Below are 21,487 nucleotides of genomic sequence, written 5' to 3'. Positions count from 1 at the left end.
AGATCAATTGAAGATTAAGCTCTCTATCTCCTGGGCATATTGGATCCACTGTGTATGTGATTTACACAGTAAATCAAGAGCATCTGGAAGAAGTCAATCTGCTGCTCATGCAGAGATTAGCAATATGTGTGTAGTGTGTATCTACTGGCTATGTTGGAAATTTACATCTTACTTCCCTACTTGGAAGGCATTAGAAGTGACTGCAACTCCAGAACCTGTGAGTCAAGCACGAAAAACAAAACAAACAAAAAAAGCCCCACAACACAACAGCAACAAAAGCCCCACCACCACCACAAACCAACCAAACAAACAAAAAACACCAAACCAAACCAAAAAAACAACAAAAAATGAGAAGAAATAATGGGAACTTTCTCCTGTCATGCTTTTGTTGAGCTATTTCTTGGTTAATTCTCCTGTTCTGAATTTGCTGTCATATATTTCTCAGACTTCAGTCTGCTTTCCTCTTCACAGTAGGAGCACTGCTGCTTCTGGATCCCCAAACTGAACACTGCCTGGTGACAAATGCCTATGCTGTCCCGCAAGGATAATGTGCAGTGCAGATTTTCTGGATTATAAAGTAGCAGGTTGCTGCAGACTGTCTCAGAGCTGCAGGGCAGCAAAGAACAGCCTAACTGCTCACAAGAAAATGCCCATCATCATCTGGCAGCAGCTCACTGTGCCACATCTGCCTTTAATTCACTGTCAAACAACTTGGTATGGAGCAGACGGTTGAAGAGGGGATACTTTTCTGAAGAAGGCATTTTTTGGATCAATTATTTGGCCTAACATCAGTAAAACAGAACCACTGAACCACAGAACAGTTCTGGCTTGGGAGGGACTTTCAAAGGTCATCTAGTCAAATCCCCCTGCAATGAGCAGGGTCATCTTAAACTAGATCAGGTTGCTATCATTGTTGAAATAATTCTATGAACATTCCAGAATTTTTCATTAATATTCTGAGATGATCAGTGAAATATTTTGTATGAATTTTGTAGGCTCTGATTTTTATGACTTTGTTCATATATTTTTTTAATTGTTATGGCGGTTTCCTTATGTTTTGTTCAACATTGCATGGACCTCTGAAAATATTTTATAAGAATGTTAAAGAATGTTTCATAAAATAATAATACAAAATATCATATTTTATATCTGGATACGTCATTCTAACCTTTGAGAAACATAATTTTTCTCAGAACTCCTGTTTTGAAACTTTTCTCCTTATTATAACATTTACATTTAGGAAAATCTCTGTTTACTTTCCAAAGAAATGCAAATACTGAAACTTTATGGCCTGTAATAGTGTAAAACAAAAAACACTTTAACACACAACAATAAAAAGGAAGCTTAATCTAAATAGTGCAATGCTATAAACCTATGAAGAAAATCCAAGATCATATGCATTCTCATCAAGTCCAAGGGAGGAGAGGGAAAAAGGCTTTGCACTTTACAACCATTCCTGCCTTTCTGCCTGGTCATTCTCCTGTCTTGGAGAAAACATGATAGGTACCCCCAGCTGAGTCTAAGAGTTCAAAGGTGAGCTCCCAGAAGCTGGTTTTGATGATCAAAGCCTGGGCATTGATCTAAATGGTGAAGGAGCAGATTTGATTTGAACTGCTGCTCCCAAGGCTGTTAATTCAGTTATTACTTCAGACTGTTGAGATATAGCAGACAAGGACTCTGGTTCACTATGCTATTACATGAAGTGATCTTCACAGTCCTGCAGCTCTTCCTTTTTAAAAGAGTCTTCTATCTGTCTGAACTACTTAATCAGCTTCCAGATTTCCCAGCCCCCATCAGCCTTGTTTACCCCTTGCTGGGTCACAGCAGAAGCCACCTTTCACAGACTAAAGGACAATCAGCCCGAACTTCCTGGCTTTTATAGTGAGCCTGCCAGAAGGTCTCTAAACAGCTCCTCTTTCCTCGTTTTCCCTTATTTGAGAGATTAAGAGCCTTACCTTTCTGTTTCAGGTGTAGATGATGAGATAACAGGAACAATCAGGTCTTTTTCTTTGTTCAGTTCTTGTTTCCAGGGAGGTGTTTTCCCTTCACATTGGAGATCCCATCCAGACAGGGCTGGTTCCCATTACTAAGAGACTGAAGAGAGAGCAAGTCAGTTTTCACTGTGATCCTTAATGCAATGGTTTCATATATGAGCTGGGCAGGGATGGCTGAACGCTGGGTGAGTGGATGTTTCTTGGAGGCTGCTGATCCAGCAGTTAAAGGGAGATGGGAAGCAGTTTCTATGCCTGACCAAGTACCAAGCAAGCACGGGCTTCCAGGGGCTTGGGACACAAGGAAGGACAGCATTGACTAAAGCTAGTAAATGGGGGCAGGGGGAGGGTGGGAGGGTGGGCTGGGGTTGTTTGTTTTTGTTGGTTTTTTTTGTTAACTCATTTCAACTCCTTACTCTTGATCAAGCACTCTGGGAGTCCTAAACCGTCGCCTGCTGGGGCATACTTCCACTGGTGTTCTCACACATATTTCTGATCTGTGGGAGGATGCTTGTTTTCTTTTCTTGCCCACTTGTAAAGGCTTCCTGAACTTTCATTTTTCTTAAAGGGAAGAGGAACCTCAGGACTTTTTCCCAGCTTCAGACCAGCGAACTTGGGAGCAATGCTCATATTACATGGTGGTGCACTCTATTTCTATGAAGAACCTGTAGGATGATGTTGAGATCATCCATGAACAATTAGCAGCAGCCTGATCTGAATTGGTGACTTGTATTTGAACAATATGATAAACCTGGTTAGCGAGAGCCTGTTGAATCAGGGGCTATGGAGGGAGAACAAGGCATTCCACAGGCGAAGTAGCACAGTGAACAGAAGATCACGGATAGAGAAAATAGGGGCTTAATCAAAAAGATCATTTACTTCTGTAAAGTATACTTTGAACTTATTAGATACCAATCATCAGGGTAGAAAGCATTAAGCTATCCAGTTATTTTCCCTAAAAATGTGTCTCTCTGGCTGCAAGTAATTTCAATGCTAAGATCAACAACAGCTGAACTTGCCTGTCTTCTTGAAAGACTAGCATTGAAATTCAAGTTATTTAAAGAAGCTAACACTTCTATCTAGGGTCTCCTCCAAAGTATTAATACTGTGAGGAAACACAGACATTTTTTGTAAAAAAAGAGATAACCTTTTCCGACCAGCATCTGTGTACTACCCTTTCATGCACGAATAAATACTTGACAGAAATGAGAATGAATCCCAACCCTGAAAGCTTCTAAAATGTCACCACATTTTAATTTTGCTCTGAATAGCTTTCTCAGCAAATAACCAGATTCTAAGCAGGAAAAGGTTTTACTTGAGGAGGTTATAGTTTCTGGTACCAATTAAGCCGATTCATCTCTAATTCTGGATACTTGATATTTTTTTCAGTCATGGAGTAACCAGTTTGCAGAGTTAAAAAAACAGTCGTTCTTCACCTATTTTTAGAACTCAACTTTTCCTATATTACAACTTCTGGGCAGGATTTCTCACTTCCGTTTTCTGTCCAGATGTTAAAGATTTGGAACAACTGGAAGAAAAGCTGATCTCATGGTATTTCCATCAGGTTCCACTAGTGGAACAACTGGAAACCTCATGAGGAAAGCCCTTCTCTGTCTAAGTGTTCAGACTAGTTTTGCAGACTCAAGGGCTTAGGAAACTTTGGATAAGTTTTGAGCAAGCATCCAAATATTTGGATGCTTATCAGAACCGAAACAAAAGTGAACATTATGAAGTTCATTCATCATTCTTTGTAAAAACCACACAAGTGCTAACAAAATAACAGGATTACATAGAAACAAAACTAATTGCACATCAATCATAATCAGTTAGCTTTTTCCCACGTCATAAAAAAATAATATACTTCTGAAGAATGGAAATCAGATGCTAAGTGGAACATTAAAAAACCATTCAAAGGGCAGAGCTGCAGTTGTAGTGTGAAAGCAGTAAACATACAGATGTATAAACCCTTTCTGACTTCTAAGAGAATGAAAGAAAACAATGACATAATGCTGTGTTTGAGATCAACTTGCTATCAATGGGCCTTCTAAAACTTTTCCCTGTATTCAGGCTGAATCTACGGGAGTTACACAGCAGTGTTTTAAGCCAGTGCTCTAAAGTATTGTTTTGAAGGTATGAGAAGAAGTTCTTGCAATTCCACTTTTCAATAAATTATACAAACAAGAACAATATTGGTTCAAAACTACATTACAATTTAACCTGCCTTTATAACTTAAATTCCATCTCCTATGCATATGCATTATTATAAATTACACAAGCGTATACTATCTGTTCCACAAGATGAGCAAGAAACATGGCAGTTTCTTGAGTCTGAAGCACATAATGGAGGGATACATGTAACACTTAGTCTGTCAGCCTTAAGCTCCCTGAAGCAGATTATTAGGAATGCTTTAAAAGATGAAGTAAATAGGACAGACTCTGGTGTGAATTTAGAGTAATGGTTAAACTCATGCTTCAGACTAGCAGAGCCCAGCCAGTACAAGAACAGTTAACTGAAATAAAAAGGTGCTTTTCATTAAGAGTGTGATCTGAAAAAAAATCCAAAACCTCAGCTTTACAAAGGACATTTTAAATTACTCTCAACATAATATCTGAATGCTTGATAACATAGCATCCCTGAGTGAATATGTGGACTTAGCCTTATTTTCCAAATAGAGAACTGACAGATTAAGAGCAAAATTATAGATAAGTGCTCACATACTAAGTGTCCATCTTAGAATTCTTAGGGTATTATTTTCCCTTGTGATTTCTGTGCTATATTTATAACACTTCTATATTTTTAAGATGTATTCCTCTTGAGGTCAGGCTTTCTCATGGTAAAAACTAATAGGGAAGTGGAAATACAGAAGCTAATAATGATTTTTTCCATTTAAAATCTCAGTGGCAGTGGCAGCAACAAGATTTTCATAGCTTCCTTTATCTAGTTTTTGTCTGTCTTCAACTCCTTTCCAACATCTGTTCCCCCTTTCTCACTGGTTGCAGGTATTGTGCACAGGGAAGAAGCATCTCCAGTTCTCCAAATAATCCTGCTTCTTGCAGGAATATGTATAGATTCCCAGCAGTGAATAAAACTGGGACCCTGAGGGTCCCTCAAGGGTGAGAAATGGAAGGTTATATCACAATATATACCTCTAGTTCACTGAGCTCCTCTTAAAACCAGATCACCTAACTCAAGAACCTCCGATTTTACTCCAACTTGACCTGACACTGATACAACACCCTTGTTAAGATCTGCAACTAAAGAAGAAAAAGCTGTGAGTGAAAACAGTTTACCTGAAACAGGTTATAATTTATTTACTCAAAGGAATACCACCAGATGAGCCAAAGTGAGTTCAGAATCACTAGATTAATGTGTATTTGCCTCACCCCAACCTGGACTTTGCCAGAAGATGATTTAGGAATCCACACCTATGAAGACCTCCTGGCTACTTCTTTGGTTCTTCTCTTTTCCTTTCACAGGCAGAAAATAATTAAAAGAAAAAATCTGCAGCAAAAAACCCTGTAAAGCAAAGGCACAGCCCCATTAAGTGAATGATACTAGAACAGGCATACCTCTTTATGATAGGATTGCAAAGGATGAGGAGAGGTATCAGCGGTGACTTTCCACAGACTCGCTACAGAACAGGGGAAGGAAGTCAGCAGCAGAGAAACAGGCACCAAAGTTTTATAGACAGCTTTAGTTCAGAATTGTAATAGAAGACCTAGCCCACCATCTGCACATGCTTAACTAATTGTGAAAGCTGAGCTAGATGTGTATGTTTTCAATTTATTTTATTTTATTTCTTTTAAAATATTGTTGTGACTCTCATAATAGAAGTGAGACTGCGCCTACTTCTACTGCAACGTGAATGTGCAGTCCCATGAATTTCCCCTTTAGTGAGGGATAATTAAGACTATGCTTGTAGGATGTGTTTATAACTTATAGCCCAAGTCACATTTAATTTTTTAAAAATCTTTCAGATACTTTGTGAAAGTTTATGTATTTTCTTCATTTTTTTAGATTAAAACATAGTAAAACATCCTAAAATGTAGCCTCAGGAGTTGAATTCACTTAATCTTTTAGTGTTACTTCTATGGGGCATGTGTTGGCTGGTTAGATCTATGTTTTTTTCCTTAATTTAAGAGAGAGTGCCTAAGAAAAACAGTTGAGGTTGTATTTCTTCGTGATGAATAAATAAGACCTGGAAAATTTTGTGGGAGAGGGGAAAGAAACAAGGAATGTCAACTTCTCTAACTTGAAATCAGGGTTTAACAAGTCACAGAAAACTATGCAAGGAGGAAAGAAAACATTTTCCATTTAGCCCTGTGTGAAACTTTGGTGTTTCATTCTTACTATTATAAAATTTTTCCTACCCTTCTTTCCCCCTTCTTTCCTTCCTGCCTTGCTTCCCCTACTTTCCCCACCCCTTCTCCCCTCACCTCCCTCCCTCCCAAATATTTGATGGTAAACTAGTTTTAATTAGAGATTCTTTTTTCAATGTTATTCAACCTAACTCTAAATTAAGACCTACTTAAAATGAAAAATTATTACATATCTTTTAAAGTATTAAAAATCTGTATTTTGCATGTATTTTGAAAAATAGTGAGATTAATATACGTTTGTGGAAAAAAACCCCAAACCATGATTTCCAAGCTTTTATTACCTAGATATATTCAGTCATTTCCCTGCATTGTATTAAAATTTTCAAAACATCATAAAAGAACAAACTGTATTACAGAACAAAGTCAGTCAAAACCTCTTCCTTAAAAAAAAAAACAAAAAAAAAGGTAAGGAAAAAACCACCTCTGACTTTTTCACACTTTTTAAGCACTATTTTGCATTTTTTGTCTTAGAAATATGGATCAGTCCTACCTTCAGTAGAGGTGTCTCCTGTACTCTTTTTCTAGGACCTGGAGACTGTTTATTTTACTTCCCTAAACATTACATTATATGCGGATATACAAAATAATCCTGCAGACTGTACCCCCGCGTGCCAGGAATTGGGGTGCCAGGAGGAATTTAAGTGTAGATACAGCCGGAAGCATAATATCCCCAGCGAAGAGCCCATAGCTCACCCACAGCAAGTTCCAGCCAGTGAGAAGAAATCACCTGTTACTAACTGAAGTGAGGAGCAAGCTTTGCCCATACATCAGGACACAGGAGGAGAGGACACGGACCCTACAGTGCACAGGAATTGTGGCTGTTCCTGTGTTCTCATGGCTCGTTTCATATTTCAGCCTTAAGATCTAGTTAATCAGGAGAGCTGCGACTACTTACATGCTCTGTTGTATCTTATATTAGGATTATTGTGCTTCTAAGGCAAAAGAAATAAGCAAAATCTGCTCTTATCATTATTAATACTAATTACTACTTAGATACACTCTTAATCTCTGGAGTGTATTGCAAAAAATGGTGACAGAGGGAAACCATTGGAAATAATGTAAATACAGATACAAGCTTAAATAGTCAAGATTCCTGAAGTTTAAAGATGTTTGACTATCATTCCCATTTAATGTGCTCATTTTGCTATTTTCATTAGGAAACGCAATCAAAAGAATGCAGAGGGTTAAATAACAAATTCCGAATAAATCCCTTGTAAGAAAAGATCTGAACTTAGTTTAATGATAGTTTTTGATAATCCACAAAGATTAATTTAAAAAATACAGTAATGCTTTTGAAGTTCACCATTTTCATTATGATGTTGAAACGTCTTCCTGCAGCTAATGTTTGTCTAATCTATCCTGAACATACTTATTTATTTTTTCAAATAAAAAAAGGAAATTCAGATAGTTGAATGTTAGTGCTGCTTATAAATTTCACAACATTAATATTGTCAGCAATTTATCAAAGTAGAGGTATTTGGTGGACCAGTTACAGTTAATGACTCAGCAGCATAATATGTCCCTAAAGCAATGATCTCATATACAGGTTCTTTTATGTCTTAAGTCATTGGAGTCTAGTTCTCAATGACTCGGTTTTACCAACATGATGTCATAACTTTAAACATCTGTCTTGGGATCTTTATGTAAAGTCTCAGGCGGAGAAGTGAAAGGAACCATGGTTAGAGCCGACCTCTCTCTTATGGTAGCTATATACCATTCAGCTTATGGACAAGACGTGTTGCTGATGACTTGGGGAGGCAGCAATATCTTACCCCAAACTCCTCCTATGAAAAAGTAGTCTGCAGCACTAGAGCCTCACTTTCAAATGACTGCCTTAGGGCATTTAAAGTATTATGCTGGAAATATTAATGTATTTGTAGAGTTATTTTGTCTATCATTAAATGATCCTACTATAAAAGACTGCATTTAAATATTCAGAGTGGGTGTTCCTGTGGGTACTGCCCTTTCTCTCTTCTTGCGAAACATGCTTCCTCACCATCTCTTCTTCGCCCTTATTGCCTCATGCGTTTTGGAGGACGATGAAAGGGGAAACAGCACTGTGTCCACAGACTAGTCATCTTCCTTCACCCCCAGGCAGGCAGCACTCCCCTCCACCTTCTCCTTCCCCAGTAATAGGCAACTGGATCCACCCTGCCCTGGAATTTCGCACATCATCTTAGCAAACAAGGCTATGTAAACAAAGGAGTGCAAATCCCTAAGAACTACTGAGGAAGAGGGGTTAATGTGTGAGGTGGCATAAGACAGGCATCTGTAGGGTGATTAAGAAGATACAGGAAATCTCAGCAGGTGGAAAGTTAGAAGGAAGTCACTGGGAAAAGGGTAGAAGTGAAGATGGATTGGTGGAAGAAGGCTGGATGGATAAGTGAAAGAGATGCTGAAGAGGTGGAGACAGGACCACATAATGGAGAGAAGAGAAATGGAAATACTGCTACGGAGTGGAAAAATGGCAAGAGGAGTCATGGTAGCGAGAAGAGGAAAGAATGAAAGAAGGTAGAAGGAGGTACAGAAAGAAAACAACACATTAAATTGGAAAACTTGAAAAAATATTAAATAAGCACTAAGTTTATAAAAATTAAAATTATTAGATCAAAAGGAAATGGGTGTGAAAAGGATGATGCAGAAACTTGGAGTTCATACACTGCAAACAAATATTTTTGTAAACATTTTAACAATTTGCACTTTTCAGAGTACTGTTTTCAGGTATCACACATTATGTGAGAGAATGAAAGGACGAAAAATATAAATCATTAAAAAACTTGAATTTACAAACATTACATTCTTCCTCTATTTTCCATCCCCCATTTTTGTGTTTGGTTTTTTATTTTTTTTTTTTTAATTTTTTTTTTTAACAAACTTGAATGCAGACATCCATTACATTAACGAGGAAAATGGAGCTGAATTTGCTTTAGTCTTCCTGGAATGGCTCCCAGTGCTGCTTGGTTCAATAGTAGGATTTGAATCTGACTTTTTGTAGAGTTTCCATAAATAACCAATTCAGATTCAGAAAGGTCCAAACACCCTAAATTCCTGCTGAATGTCTGTTAAGCTGCTCTCCAAATTTTGTCCCTTTGTCTTGCATCAGAAATTCCTCTACCATTAAAAACAATCTCCAGACAAAACCTAAGCCTTTTTTCCTGAATTATGATTACTAAAATACCTTGTATTATTGACGTAAACATTTCAAAAGACAAAAGGAATCATTATGATATCTCCAGTGATGGTTATTAATGACATGGTTTTCAGAAGCTGTACAGTTCTTAATTTCTTTGCTCTCAGTAGAGAAGAAAAAAGTAATTTATCTTCTGTTTTTCTGGCAGCTGATACTACTTAAGCTTCTTAAAGCACAACTGAAAAAGTATACTAGTAACTTAAGATGTCATCAACTTAGCTGTAGTGTTGGATTTCAGGACAGGTTACTGATTTCAACCAGTTCTTATACTGTAATCAGCAGTGGAAATAATTTGAAACTGCTCTGCCTACACAAGCAGAGCTGATTCCCCCTGAGGTCAAGGGAAAGGTTCCCACCGACTTCAACAGGCTTTGGATTAAGTTGTGAGTAAGGAGCTGCACAGGGTAAATACTGGTGACAGAATCTGGGGCTCTGCCAGATGAACACAGAAAAAGAAATGGGGAATTTCAGAATGCTTAATTCCTGGAATAGATGAGACTTTCTATCCTTTGTTTTTTAGCTCTAGTTATTCCCCATCCAAAAAAGGTCAAGGGGAAAGAAACAGGAGAAAAGACTGAATTCCTTGCTCTCAAATCTTTAACAGATTACGAGTATATTCATGAGAAATCAGCCTGTTTTACATAGTCTTTACATAGTCTTTACAAAAACCAAAACATGGGAAGGTATGGTATAGGAAAACGGTCAATGGTACAAGAACCCATGGACAATTCTTCTAAAAAAGGTTTCAGGTTAAATGTCAGAATGCACAATGGAGAATTCCATGTCCTGTCAGCATCCATTTCATGGTTGTTTGGAAACAGCCTGAGGATTATCATTGGGATTTCCTTTTTGACATAATATATAACTACTTCCCTTTTTATTGAATTTGCCAATATTAAAAGCCAAGAAATATCCCTTTTATTGAGTGTTCTTTTTATTGAGATTATAGCAAAATATCCCTCTAAAAGCTTATTTTGTGTGGATAAACACATATATTTTGTGCGGATATACACATATATTTTGTGCAGACATAGCAAAAATTCTAAACTATAGTTATGTTTCTCTTGATTTTCCATTTGTTTTCATGTTTGTAAATTAGTTAAGTATTGATACCTTCTGAATTACACTGGATTTAAAAATTGTTATGAAGAGGAGGGACTTGAAAATAAATTATTTATGTACTAAACCAGAATTAAATACATTGATTTATTTTCATGGCATAGGCTGAAGAGGTATTAAAATTGTCATATTAGGTACTGCACATGGTTAAACATTGTACTCTTTAGATCAGCAATGGATTAATCACTATTTTTGTTTTAAAGTACTTTCTGCTCAAGCAGACATATGGTTAAAAGCAGCAAATGTGAGCAACGTGTTAAATTTATTGTGGCAAACTGGCATTTTTAAGATATAACAAGCAGATAATTTTTATCAGAAAACCATGTTTGAACAATGACTGGTGTAGGGACTCAAGTTCGTAAAGACTATGAGCTTCCAGGACAGAGGAAAGAATTTGTTCTTTTCTGAGCCAGAAAGCACATTCATCTTTCCCAGTGTCAGCAGTGCAAATACGTGCAAATTACACAAGATTGTCGAAGCTTCTGAAAAAATGTCGCCCTTGAGGCCTTCTTCTTTAGAAAATATGAAGTTAAGCTTCCCACTAACATTTTTTTTTGCTGGGAATCACGTAAAAGCAGTTGGGAAGTACAACTAAAAAAATCCCTTGACCGTAACCCATTCACCACACCCCTAAGTCCAAACTTAGTAGGAAAATAATAGTGATACAGTAGGTTGCCTTACCATGACATGCCTAAAAAAGTCATCTTAACAATAAGGTTGTTAAAGCATGGGGCCTTATTCAGTGCCATTTTAGTTAATGATGCAAAAGTTGTTGCAGGTAAGTTGGATGCAATATTTTATATTCTGCTTTTGTTAGCTGATGAAACAGGTATGTGAATCAGCCTTGATGAGATTGCAGGTATTCTGTTTGTTTGGGGTTTTTTTTGCTTTTGTTGTGTTTTGTTTTTTCAGCATGGAATAGGTTTTTTTTTTTTGGTTTTTTTTTCTTTTTACTTTAAATGCACAGCAGATCCAAATGCCTGAGTTTTTTGTTTTATTTTTCCTCGAGGTAAGAGTTCCTTGGCAACTAAGCATGCCTTTTCTACTTGCTTTGCATAAGAAACAGCAGGACAGTGTGATTAGTTAGTACAAAAGACTTCCTCTTCAGAGAAAATGTCACCTGTCATGATCAAGATACATTCATATATGTCCTATACACACACACATATATATATGTGTGTTAACTCATAGCTAATAATGTATTGTCTGCATGGGGATTTAAAGAAACTAAAAACTTGTAGATGCATGCTGAAAAATAAGTGCTGTATTCAGAAAAAACAATCAGCTTGCTAATACGTATATTGCTCAAGTAAAATATTACCTTAATAAAGGAGCTAAGAACCCACTTGTGTCTATATAGATGTAAATATATTATAGTTTATTATTTTAGCACTAGCTTATGCTAGAATTACTCATTTAAATTACTGATGTAACAAAAACAAGTCTTGCACAGCCCAGTGAGTGAAATCACCAAGACAACAGTTAAGATCCTGAATCCAAATGAGGGTAACAAAACAAAACAAAAAAAAAAACAAAAGACAAACCAAAACAAAACAAATCAATGTTCCCTCATCTAATGTTTTACCCATATATTTCTATGTCAAGCTGCTTAAGCCATGGCAAATGAAGCCTTTTAGTCACTCCGCTCACAGTCATGGTGCACTAAAATTTCAAAATTGCCTTCTGCTTCGTGGGTGCTGAACCAACTCCCCACGGTGTTGATACCCTGACAATAGAAAGCATCCATCTGGGGAAATTTTGGTACTTACTGTACGGTCTTCCCTCCAACCCACATACTGCCCACCTCTTCACAAAAGCCCCTTCCTCTTCTGACCCTCACTGTGCTGCGGAGACCCCTGCCCTGCAGCCTCCATCACATCGCAACTAACCTCAGCACCATCCCCTGTGGTGCTCAGGACAATGCGAGAGGAGAGCAATTTTGAATCCTTTTCTCAGTCTACTTTCCACCCTCTTGTGTCCATAAAGCAAATAATTTCATATACCGTCTTTTTTTTCAAACCACAGCCTTTTACCTACATCCCTTTCCTTTCACAGTCCCTCCACCCCAGCCTGACTCACTGCAACCTCAGACTCTGGAAGCAGATCTGTTGGATGAGAGAGGCAAGCTGGCACGAGCCAGACGAAAGAAGGTAACTGGTAGAATTTAACTGACCTGTGGGCTGTTCTTAGAGAAGAGTGAACCTCTGTGGAAGTGGGAAAGCTGTCTGACCCATTAAGGAAACATCCGTGTATGTAAAACTTTGAGAATAGCTTTGTGGCTTTTCTCAACAGAAACACAGAAGGAAAACAAATAAGCTAACACCAGGAGAAAAATTTTGAGCCATTAAATTATAAGTTTTCTCACAATGCTAATGGACATTTGGTCTGTGGAAGCAGTGTGGAATTTATAAGTCATTTTATAACTGAAAACATAGAGTGACATTCATTGAGTGGGTAAAAATGAAGCTACCTAGAAGATAGGTGTGTAGTCTTATATAGGTATCTCTGCTACCTCATTCATTAGGGGAGAGAGGTGTAGAAGAGCCAATCCATGTCTTTTGGAGACCTGTAATCAGATGGGACAACTTACTTGCTGAAGGATGCAATAACCACAGGAGTGAAGACAATCAGCTTACTGTGGATGCCTAACGCACTTGACCCATGTCAAATGAGATGAATCCTATACTTTGCAAATTCTTCATGCTCTCCTTTCCCTTTTATCTCATCAGCTATTTAGACCCACTCAGTCAACTGTCATATAATCTCCTGTATCTTACAGACCAACTAATTATGATATTTCATTCTGTTTCTCTATAGAAGAGGTATGGTAATATGGTGATAAAAATTGGAGGAATTGAGACCAGGGAGAGCAAAGGAGAGATATTGCCTGATGTTGTGCCTAGGAGAGGGGGAGGAAAGTTGTTTCCCTTGGTGTTTGTTTAATTGTGTATGTTTTCTTTTTCTGAATCAGTAATTAGAAGTTTATGTTAACTAGCAATAAATAAACTAAATTTGACAGTTTTGCCTGCAACAGTTTTGGAGACCCCTTCTGGTACTTACATGCCATTGCAAATAATTTTTTTCCTTTTATCCTAGCTCTGCGCTTATCAATCCTGTGTCATGACAGGCTGCAGCTACTTCTCACACACAAGAATGTTTTTCAACAGTGTTTTTCAAAAAGTTTCAGGTACAGTTGTGACCTTAACTAACACCATTAAATAAAAATTCCAGGAGCAGCTAACTCACTGCTGATCTTCTTAACAGTGTGAATGTCACTGATAAACATGTTGAATTTCACATACTGAGACAACACAGGCAAAATCTTCCTCCCTGTTAACTAAGGCTTATTTTCATGAAAATACATATATGTATGTAAAAACCCCATAGAAATGTATATATACTTTTATATACATATGTAAAAGAACCCCAAATTCCTATTATGCAATGGGCAATATCATGTTTATTGGCTGTTGCACAAAATAGTGAGAAGCATTTTTAACTGGTATGGTACTTTAAATATAAGACAGTGAGATGAGAACTGAATAATTAAATTCAGTACCAAAGAACTTCATATATAACTCTTGACATACCCTGTTATAAGCTTTAAGATAGGAACCTGCAATTTCCCAGTACAAACAGTTATTTTAGGCTCAGTCTAATCAGAATGACTGTAAACCAAACTGAGGGCAGTTTATGCTGTGTGCACCAAAATAAAATGACTAGACTTTCCTTAAATCACCACCAAATGTGCGAAGGAAAACCTTTTTCTAATGGTTGCCATGACCATTTATAATATTTGTTAGTTTGTCATCCACTTCTGCTCTTTCGTTTACAGAATTACTAAAAAAGAGAATAGACCACAACTTAATCCAATCACAGCAAGCAAAGGATGGAAACAGACCCCACACAATTTCCTTTCTCTCTTAAGAATGATGCTGGCATCTAAACAAAGAAAATTTGAAGAGAGGGAAGCTGGCTTTCATTTTTGGAAAGTATAACAATAAGACAACAACATGTTTATGGAGACAGTCAATAACATATCCATCTCCACAATGGCTTTGGCAGTCTTCCTTTGGTCTCAGTTTCCCATTACACAGTGACAGAACTCAAGGTACAAATATTCCTTCCACCTGGTCCAGTCTTCCTTCCCCTCTGCCCTCCCAAAGCTTACTGCTTATGGTGAATGAAGTGTCAGCCTTCAGGAAGGTTATCCACTAAAAGAAGTAATGCATAGTCCAGACTGGGACATTCTGACTCCTTTCCCCACACTGCTCCCAGGAATCTGAAGAGTTTCATGAGTTGTCCTGTCATGATCATAAAATCATAGAATAATTTTGGTTGGAAAAGATCATCAAGTCCAGCCATTAAGCTAACACTGCCAAGTCCACCTCTAAACTCACTTGTTCTAGCCTTAGCACAGCACCACCTCACTAGATGCCAAGTGAGATCCCATCCCATCCCATCCCATCCCATCCCATCCCATCCCATCCCATCCCATCCCATCCCATCCCATCCCATCCCATCCCATCCCATCCGCCATGTGACTTCATTCACCTCGCTGGCTAACATCTGCTGCTGCAATGCCATCAGGCTTGGTAGGGAGAAAGATTAAGTGATATGTATTCCAACTGAAGGAGGAACTCAGTTTCAGTATCAGAAGGAGAGGTTAGGTGGATTCCTCCTGTCACCGTACAAAATTATGCTCCCATTTTCTCTGTTGCAAGATAAGACTATGCCTTCTATCTGGATGCTCTTTGCATGTACTTGTCAGGAGGACCCAAAGTTTACAGCAGAAGCCTTATCTTACTATGAACTACAGAATACACCCGAATGCTCTATGGATCAGCACTTCTATCTTGTTTTTTACCAGCCACATCAGCAAGAAACCTCCCTCCACCGTTAATTGGAAATACACTAATGATATAGTTGACAAATACCTCTGTTTTCCATTATGCAAAGCAGAAGTCTATCAATAGTCAGGGGTCCAGCTAAAGGATGGTGGGACCAACATGCAAACTCTTTAGAGAGCATGTGTGCACATTTATCTACTGAGCAGACATACATCTAATGAAATGAGTGGAATATTGCAAGGAGGAGATATGGAGGCTTGTCTTTGTGGCCTTTTTGAAGACTATGACCTTGTAAAACAAATAGTTCTCTCTGCAGGAAATGTAACTTCCACTGAAGTTGAAAGATGCTGGGAGAATATGCCAGAATAAACGTGATTTTTTTTCTTGATAGGTACTAGACTCTGACCTTGTCAGAGCTAGTCAGGGTGAGAATCACCAATAGCGACACTTGGCATTTACAGCTGACATAGAGCACACATCAATTAAGCTAAGATTTCAGTACGTGAATGGGGTAGCAAACCCTTGTCTGGTTGCATTACAGTCCACAGCTAAAAAGGGCTACCTTTCTAAAAATCTATTTGCTCCTCTGTTCATTAAATGAAAAAATAATTCTTTACCAACACATCAGTGTTCAGAGTCAGAATTTAAGTTTTAATTCTCCCCTAAAATGGCCCCAGGTGATAGGCTGTTTTTCATTCATGACATTACAGAGCCATACAGAACAATTTTTAAGGTGTATTTCAACACTCAAATAACAAGTTCTTAAAGATGACAGTAATTTACTTTTCAATAGATGCTATGACAAATACAACTTCTGTCCTGTAAGTAGCTATCATTCCCCTTGTCTTTTTTGCTTCCAGTTGCTCCAGGTCAATGCTTCTGACATCTCTGTTCCTTTCCCTGTTGCACAAGAAGATTTCAAAACTGAGGCTTTCCAATCCAAAATATTTTTACACATGGTTTACTAGTTTGTGCAGCACATTTTAAGATATGGGAAAGGAATCTAATGATTACTATGTGTAGAAGTAACCATGTTTTTGACAGTAAGTGGAAAGGGGCAGGGAGAGCATACACAGCACTCCTTTTCATTAATTATTCTCTACTCATGCTGTCCCTCTTTTTGCTGGAACTCTTTTTAAGAATTGGCATTTCCTTTAGAAGAGCTTGCAGGTGGCTGTTATACACACTAGTTGAGTATATTATTTTAGACCTTTTTTGTTTACTGAAACTGCTTGCCAATTTGCAAATGATTTACAGTTTTTTCCACTACTGAGAATGCCTAGTGCAGTCTGTTTCATATGGGCACATACTGCTTGGCTTCCATTAGAAAAATATTTTATAGAGGCTAGCACAATGCTTTAATTATTTTGCTGATTTCACTGCACTGCACTGGACAGATAGGATGCCTGTGCACATCTTATTTTTCATTTACTTTGTTTTGTTGTAAAAGACATCTATTTTGGCTGGATGCAACTATCACTCTATACCTGTTCATTAATTTGGCAGTTTCAAATTCAAAATGCTACAAAGTATTATACACTAAGATTTGATTTTAAAAAAATAGAGAAATTAAATATAAGGATAATTCCAGAGGTAATGAGTACTCCCTATATATACATATATATATATATATATCTGCCTTCTTTGCACAGAGAATTGTTGCACTTTATCAACTGAGACAACTGGTGCAATCATACCCTAGCACTGACCTGCTAATATTGAAATAATTTACATCCATCTGGAGGGAAACTATGGCAGTAAAAAAGTATATTGATGCTCCCAAAAGGCATTATATTGATGTAACTCCCTACATAGTTCTACCAAACCAGATATCATACAGATCCATCCCTAAGGCGTCACTGAAAGCTGTTACTGAATACAATCTCAATTACCCAAATCAGCTACAGAATTACCGGGTTTGATGTAGCAACTGTTCAATAAAAACCAGAGCCAGGACAGAAATACACTGTTTCTCCCCATAATAAAGTCTGGGTAACTGTATATTAAATGAGGATACTGAAGGAGAAAATGTTGCTATTGTCTATCATTAACAAGGCTATAATTATTGTAGCCCTCAGCACTAAGATTTAATTAAACAGAAACAAACAAGCAGTCCCACAATAGGAAGAGACTTAAGGAACAGCAGAGAGTCGATTTTAAGGAAGGACTTATTTTTCATGCCTAATCTACTATTTCCAGTTATTGTTTACAACTCTTTCATGTCAGAGCACTGCCCTTAATGAAAACATTTCTGTTTACTGCTTTTTACAGTTCCCTCAAAAACTGAAACGTTATTTAGCTTCTCTAGAATTAATAATTACAATATTAATTTACTAGTTACAAAGTACTGCAGGCCAGACAAAGCCAGTTAAACTCAACTTTAGTTCAAAGGCCAGCAAATAAAGGCTAACAGTGCAACACTGTGCAACTAGGAAAGTCGGGCTCCACTGGGAAGTAAAGCACGTGTTTACAGAGTCTTAACAGGAGGTGAGCTAAGTACAGCTGAGAACAGTAATGCCTAGCAGAGGTGCAGGCAGTTCCTTCACTTTTTTTTAATGGCAAATCCTCTATCTTCCTCACTTCTTCAGGTAACACTCAAATTACAGTTACAATTCATCTTTTCCTGCTTTAAAAAATATCTTTTGCTCTACAATCAACTACTTTCTGTATCTAACGTATTCAGATACTGCCTGCAGACTGGATACAGCTTTAGCAGTTTCCAGAATGAAGTTTAACTGCTGATGAGGAGCATATTACCTAGAACTAAAGACTGGAAATGTAGTTTTGGAAAGTTCACCTCCCTAGGATAGTCAGCTTTGACAGATAAACTTTTCTACCTGTATACAGAGATGGAAACTAGAGGTCAGTGAGGAACACATAGTGCAGCTTGTCATGTGAATACGTTGCATGAATTTTGCTACAATGGCTCACTTGGCTTCAGGGAATTTGGGTGAAATTTCCACTGCATTGTGTTTGAAAATTGCATTTAGCTGTAGTGTATCAATACGATAAATAAATTACATTTATTATAATTACTTCTTTATCGCAAGTTTTGCATTGATATCAAAGTATAAAAGGTCATAAAGACTCTTCTTCTCCCAAGACACAGTTCTTTTAAAAGTACGTTATCAGAAATGTACACAATCCGCACGAAAACTACTTTTAAAGTATCTAAATTTAATAAGGAAACACTTTTTTTCATTTGGAAAATTAGCAGTTGGACTGGATGACTGTTAAAGGTCTCTTCCAACTGAAATAGTTCTGTTCTATTCTATTCTATTCTATTCTATTCTATTCTATTCTATTCTATTCTATTCTATTCTATTCTATTCTATTCTATTCTATTCTATTCTATTCTATTCTATTCTATTCTATTCTATTCTATTCTATTCTATCCTATCCTATCCTATCCTATCCTATCCTATCCTATCCTATCCTATCCTATCCTATATTTCTCTTAAAGGGGTATATTACTGAAGTATACCTGATGCCAAATGCTTCTCTACACCTGTTAGCATGGCTTTTGCATGTAACCTTTGAAAAACAGGAACCATTTGTGCAAATTAAATTAGATTTGGTACAGCTCTGAAGGTATTTCAGTGCACATCAGTTTTAAAATTGACCAAATACTGTATAAAAGTAAAAAAGTTCTTCAAAGGCATTTTGATCTGAGGGAAATCATAGACTGTAGTTTCTGCACTAGCAGAAAATGCAGATTTAATGCATCAGAAATAATATTTCTAGAGTAAGCCCTTCCCCAGTATAGGGCATCACCAAAATGCTTAATTTGACAGACAAGAGAATAGCTGAGGACACTGTTACATCACCATTCAGAGGAACCTGTTTAACAGTCTAAATTTAATGATTTAAGCATAATCAGACTACTTAAATAGTAACATACAGTGACCAATATTTTAATAATCCACTTATTTTTAACCATCTACAGTACTGATGGCAGTAAAGCACCCGAACACAGGCCTCACCTTCTGCACTAGCACTCCTGACCTCAGGCCAGCTGGGATAACCAGCAACACTGGAATCTAAGCTGCCACAATTTTGCTGTTAGCAGTATTTAAGATAACGTTGATAGGGCTACTTTTGCTGCAGTAATGATCCTCACTTGAAGTTGAACAGCCTTCAAAAATATGCCCTTTCTTTTGCAGATGGAAACAAAGAGCTCCCTTTTGGCTTTATCAGTTGCTCTAAATATTCTGGATTTCAACAGCATGGGGAGGGGGAAAAGGATATTTACACTGCCCAAATTTAAGCACTTAACGTACTTCCTTCCCCCTCCCCTCCTGGTCTCCAGTGTCTGCCAGGTTTACATTTGCCACAGCTATAGCACTTCTGTCTCCTCTGGGAACAAAACACCAGGAACAGCATATCGCTTCTAGCTTTCTGATAAGCAGCAAGGAAACAGGATTTAAATTCACATGACAGGTACTCAGCTAATCATTTTTCAAAAATGATAGGGCTATTATATTAGATATTAAACAGGGAAAATGTGTTCATGTGTACAGAGCCATCCATCTACTTCAAGTCATATACAGAGAAATACTTTAAGGATCAGGTTCTCATTTACTTAATTGATCTTTTTTTCTCCACACACTTATGCAAGATTATGATGTAAGACAACTACATCAACAGTTCTGGTGAAATAACCACTTAAGAGAGATGTCAGAGAATATCACCTGGCTTTCAACTACGCAAATAACTTATCTGCAGAAAGCTGTCAGTGTCATCCAAACTATCACTGAGATGAGGAACATTAATATAAAATCAGGAGGCTGCCTTTGGAATGGACAATGTTGGTTTAGTAACTATAAAGACAACAGAGTTCATAAATACATCACTTTCCCTAATTTCCTACTCTTAAAACTATAGTTCTTGTAGACCACACATACCTGATGCTTCCTCATCTTGTTCCAGATCGTAGGGGTGTATGGAAGCTGCTGCGTGGAACAGCAAATAGTTAATTTAAACAGAACAGGCATCTGTCTGTTTTTTTGAAAACACAGGATTATTAAATAGTACATATCAATGAAATGCAAAGGTTTTGCATCACTATGGGCATTTTAGAATGGGATGTGAAGATTGCACAGTTTTATTCTATACTGTACCATATGGTCATACATGGAATTATTAATGCTGCCCACCTGGATATAAGAAGAGGTGGAAACAGAAACAGTGACAAAAACGAAACTTTAATTCTTGATCAGTGAAAACGTGCTGTAAATTCCATGCAGCCCCATACTGTGCTCCTTCAGCAGAAGAATTAACACCATGTCCTTACAGTTTATCCTCTTCCTGTATATGCAGTAAGTTTAACATGATCTGACCTGATGAAATATCAGTAGGTATTTCAGTATAGCTATTTCTCCCCAGTGAAGTCTTTAGTCACGAAAGAGGGAAACTGAAGGGCAATTAAAGCTCCCACTTATTTGGTACATTTGAAAGTAACTGTTACACTGTCTGTGGTCTTCTCAGATGATGTTTCTGTGTATCTGTCCAGAATTGGTGTGTTAAAAAGATGCAATTTTAATATTGACATTCTAGAGCATTAAAAAGATATATTCAGATATTCTTTATCTCACTTGGACAATATGATTGTTCCTATTATACTCATTTACTTGTTTATATACCATTTGTCTGTTTTTCATTGTGATAATTTCCACAGTGAATGGTAGTATAAAGCCTTAATTTGTAACACCTTGTTCAGTTGTTCTCAGTCCAGGAGTTGTGATGGCTAGGTCGAAAGCACACCTGAAACTCAAACACCAGCAGAAATGGCAGCATGAAACTGGAAATATGAGCTATACTGAAAATAAAGAGTTGGTTTAGACTTTCTAGAATCACTACACTTGTTGCATTCCAGGCATGATTTATTTTCTCATTCTAGCATTTGGATAAGTTTTGTGCCACGTGGAACTGTGGGTCTCCTGTGTAGTCCCTTAATG

The 21,487-nt window shown here is 37.4% G+C and overlaps 1 protein-coding gene across 6 annotated transcripts in view; it reads right to left on the bottom strand.

Moving 5' to 3' along the window:
• ADGRG6 (adhesion G protein-coupled receptor G6) overlaps positions 1-21,487 on the bottom strand; it is a 146,856-nt gene that overhangs the window by 113,538 nt on the left and 11,831 nt on the right. For 2 of the 6 annotated variants that reach the window (XM_065057192.1, XM_065057208.1), the window contains exons 1-2: positions 5,376-6,367; positions 1,956-2,094 (exon numbers count right to left, since the gene is read on the bottom strand). The gene's annotated coding sequence lies outside the window, so the exon portion shown is untranslated. Of the gene's footprint in view, positions 1-1,955; positions 2,095-5,375; positions 6,369-21,487 lie in introns of those variants that run through there. The other 4 variants (XM_065057202.1, XM_065057209.1, XM_065057194.1 and 1 more) reach the window with 4 other exon arrangements.

Source organism: Columba livia, chromosome 3 (assembly GCF_036013475.1).
Source record: "Columba livia isolate bColLiv1 breed racing homer chromosome 3, bColLiv1.pat.W.v2, whole genome shotgun sequence".
NCBI classification, from domain to species: domain Eukaryota; kingdom Metazoa; phylum Chordata; class Aves; order Columbiformes; family Columbidae; genus Columba; species Columba livia.
This window is presented reverse-complemented; position numbering and strand designations above follow the sequence as displayed.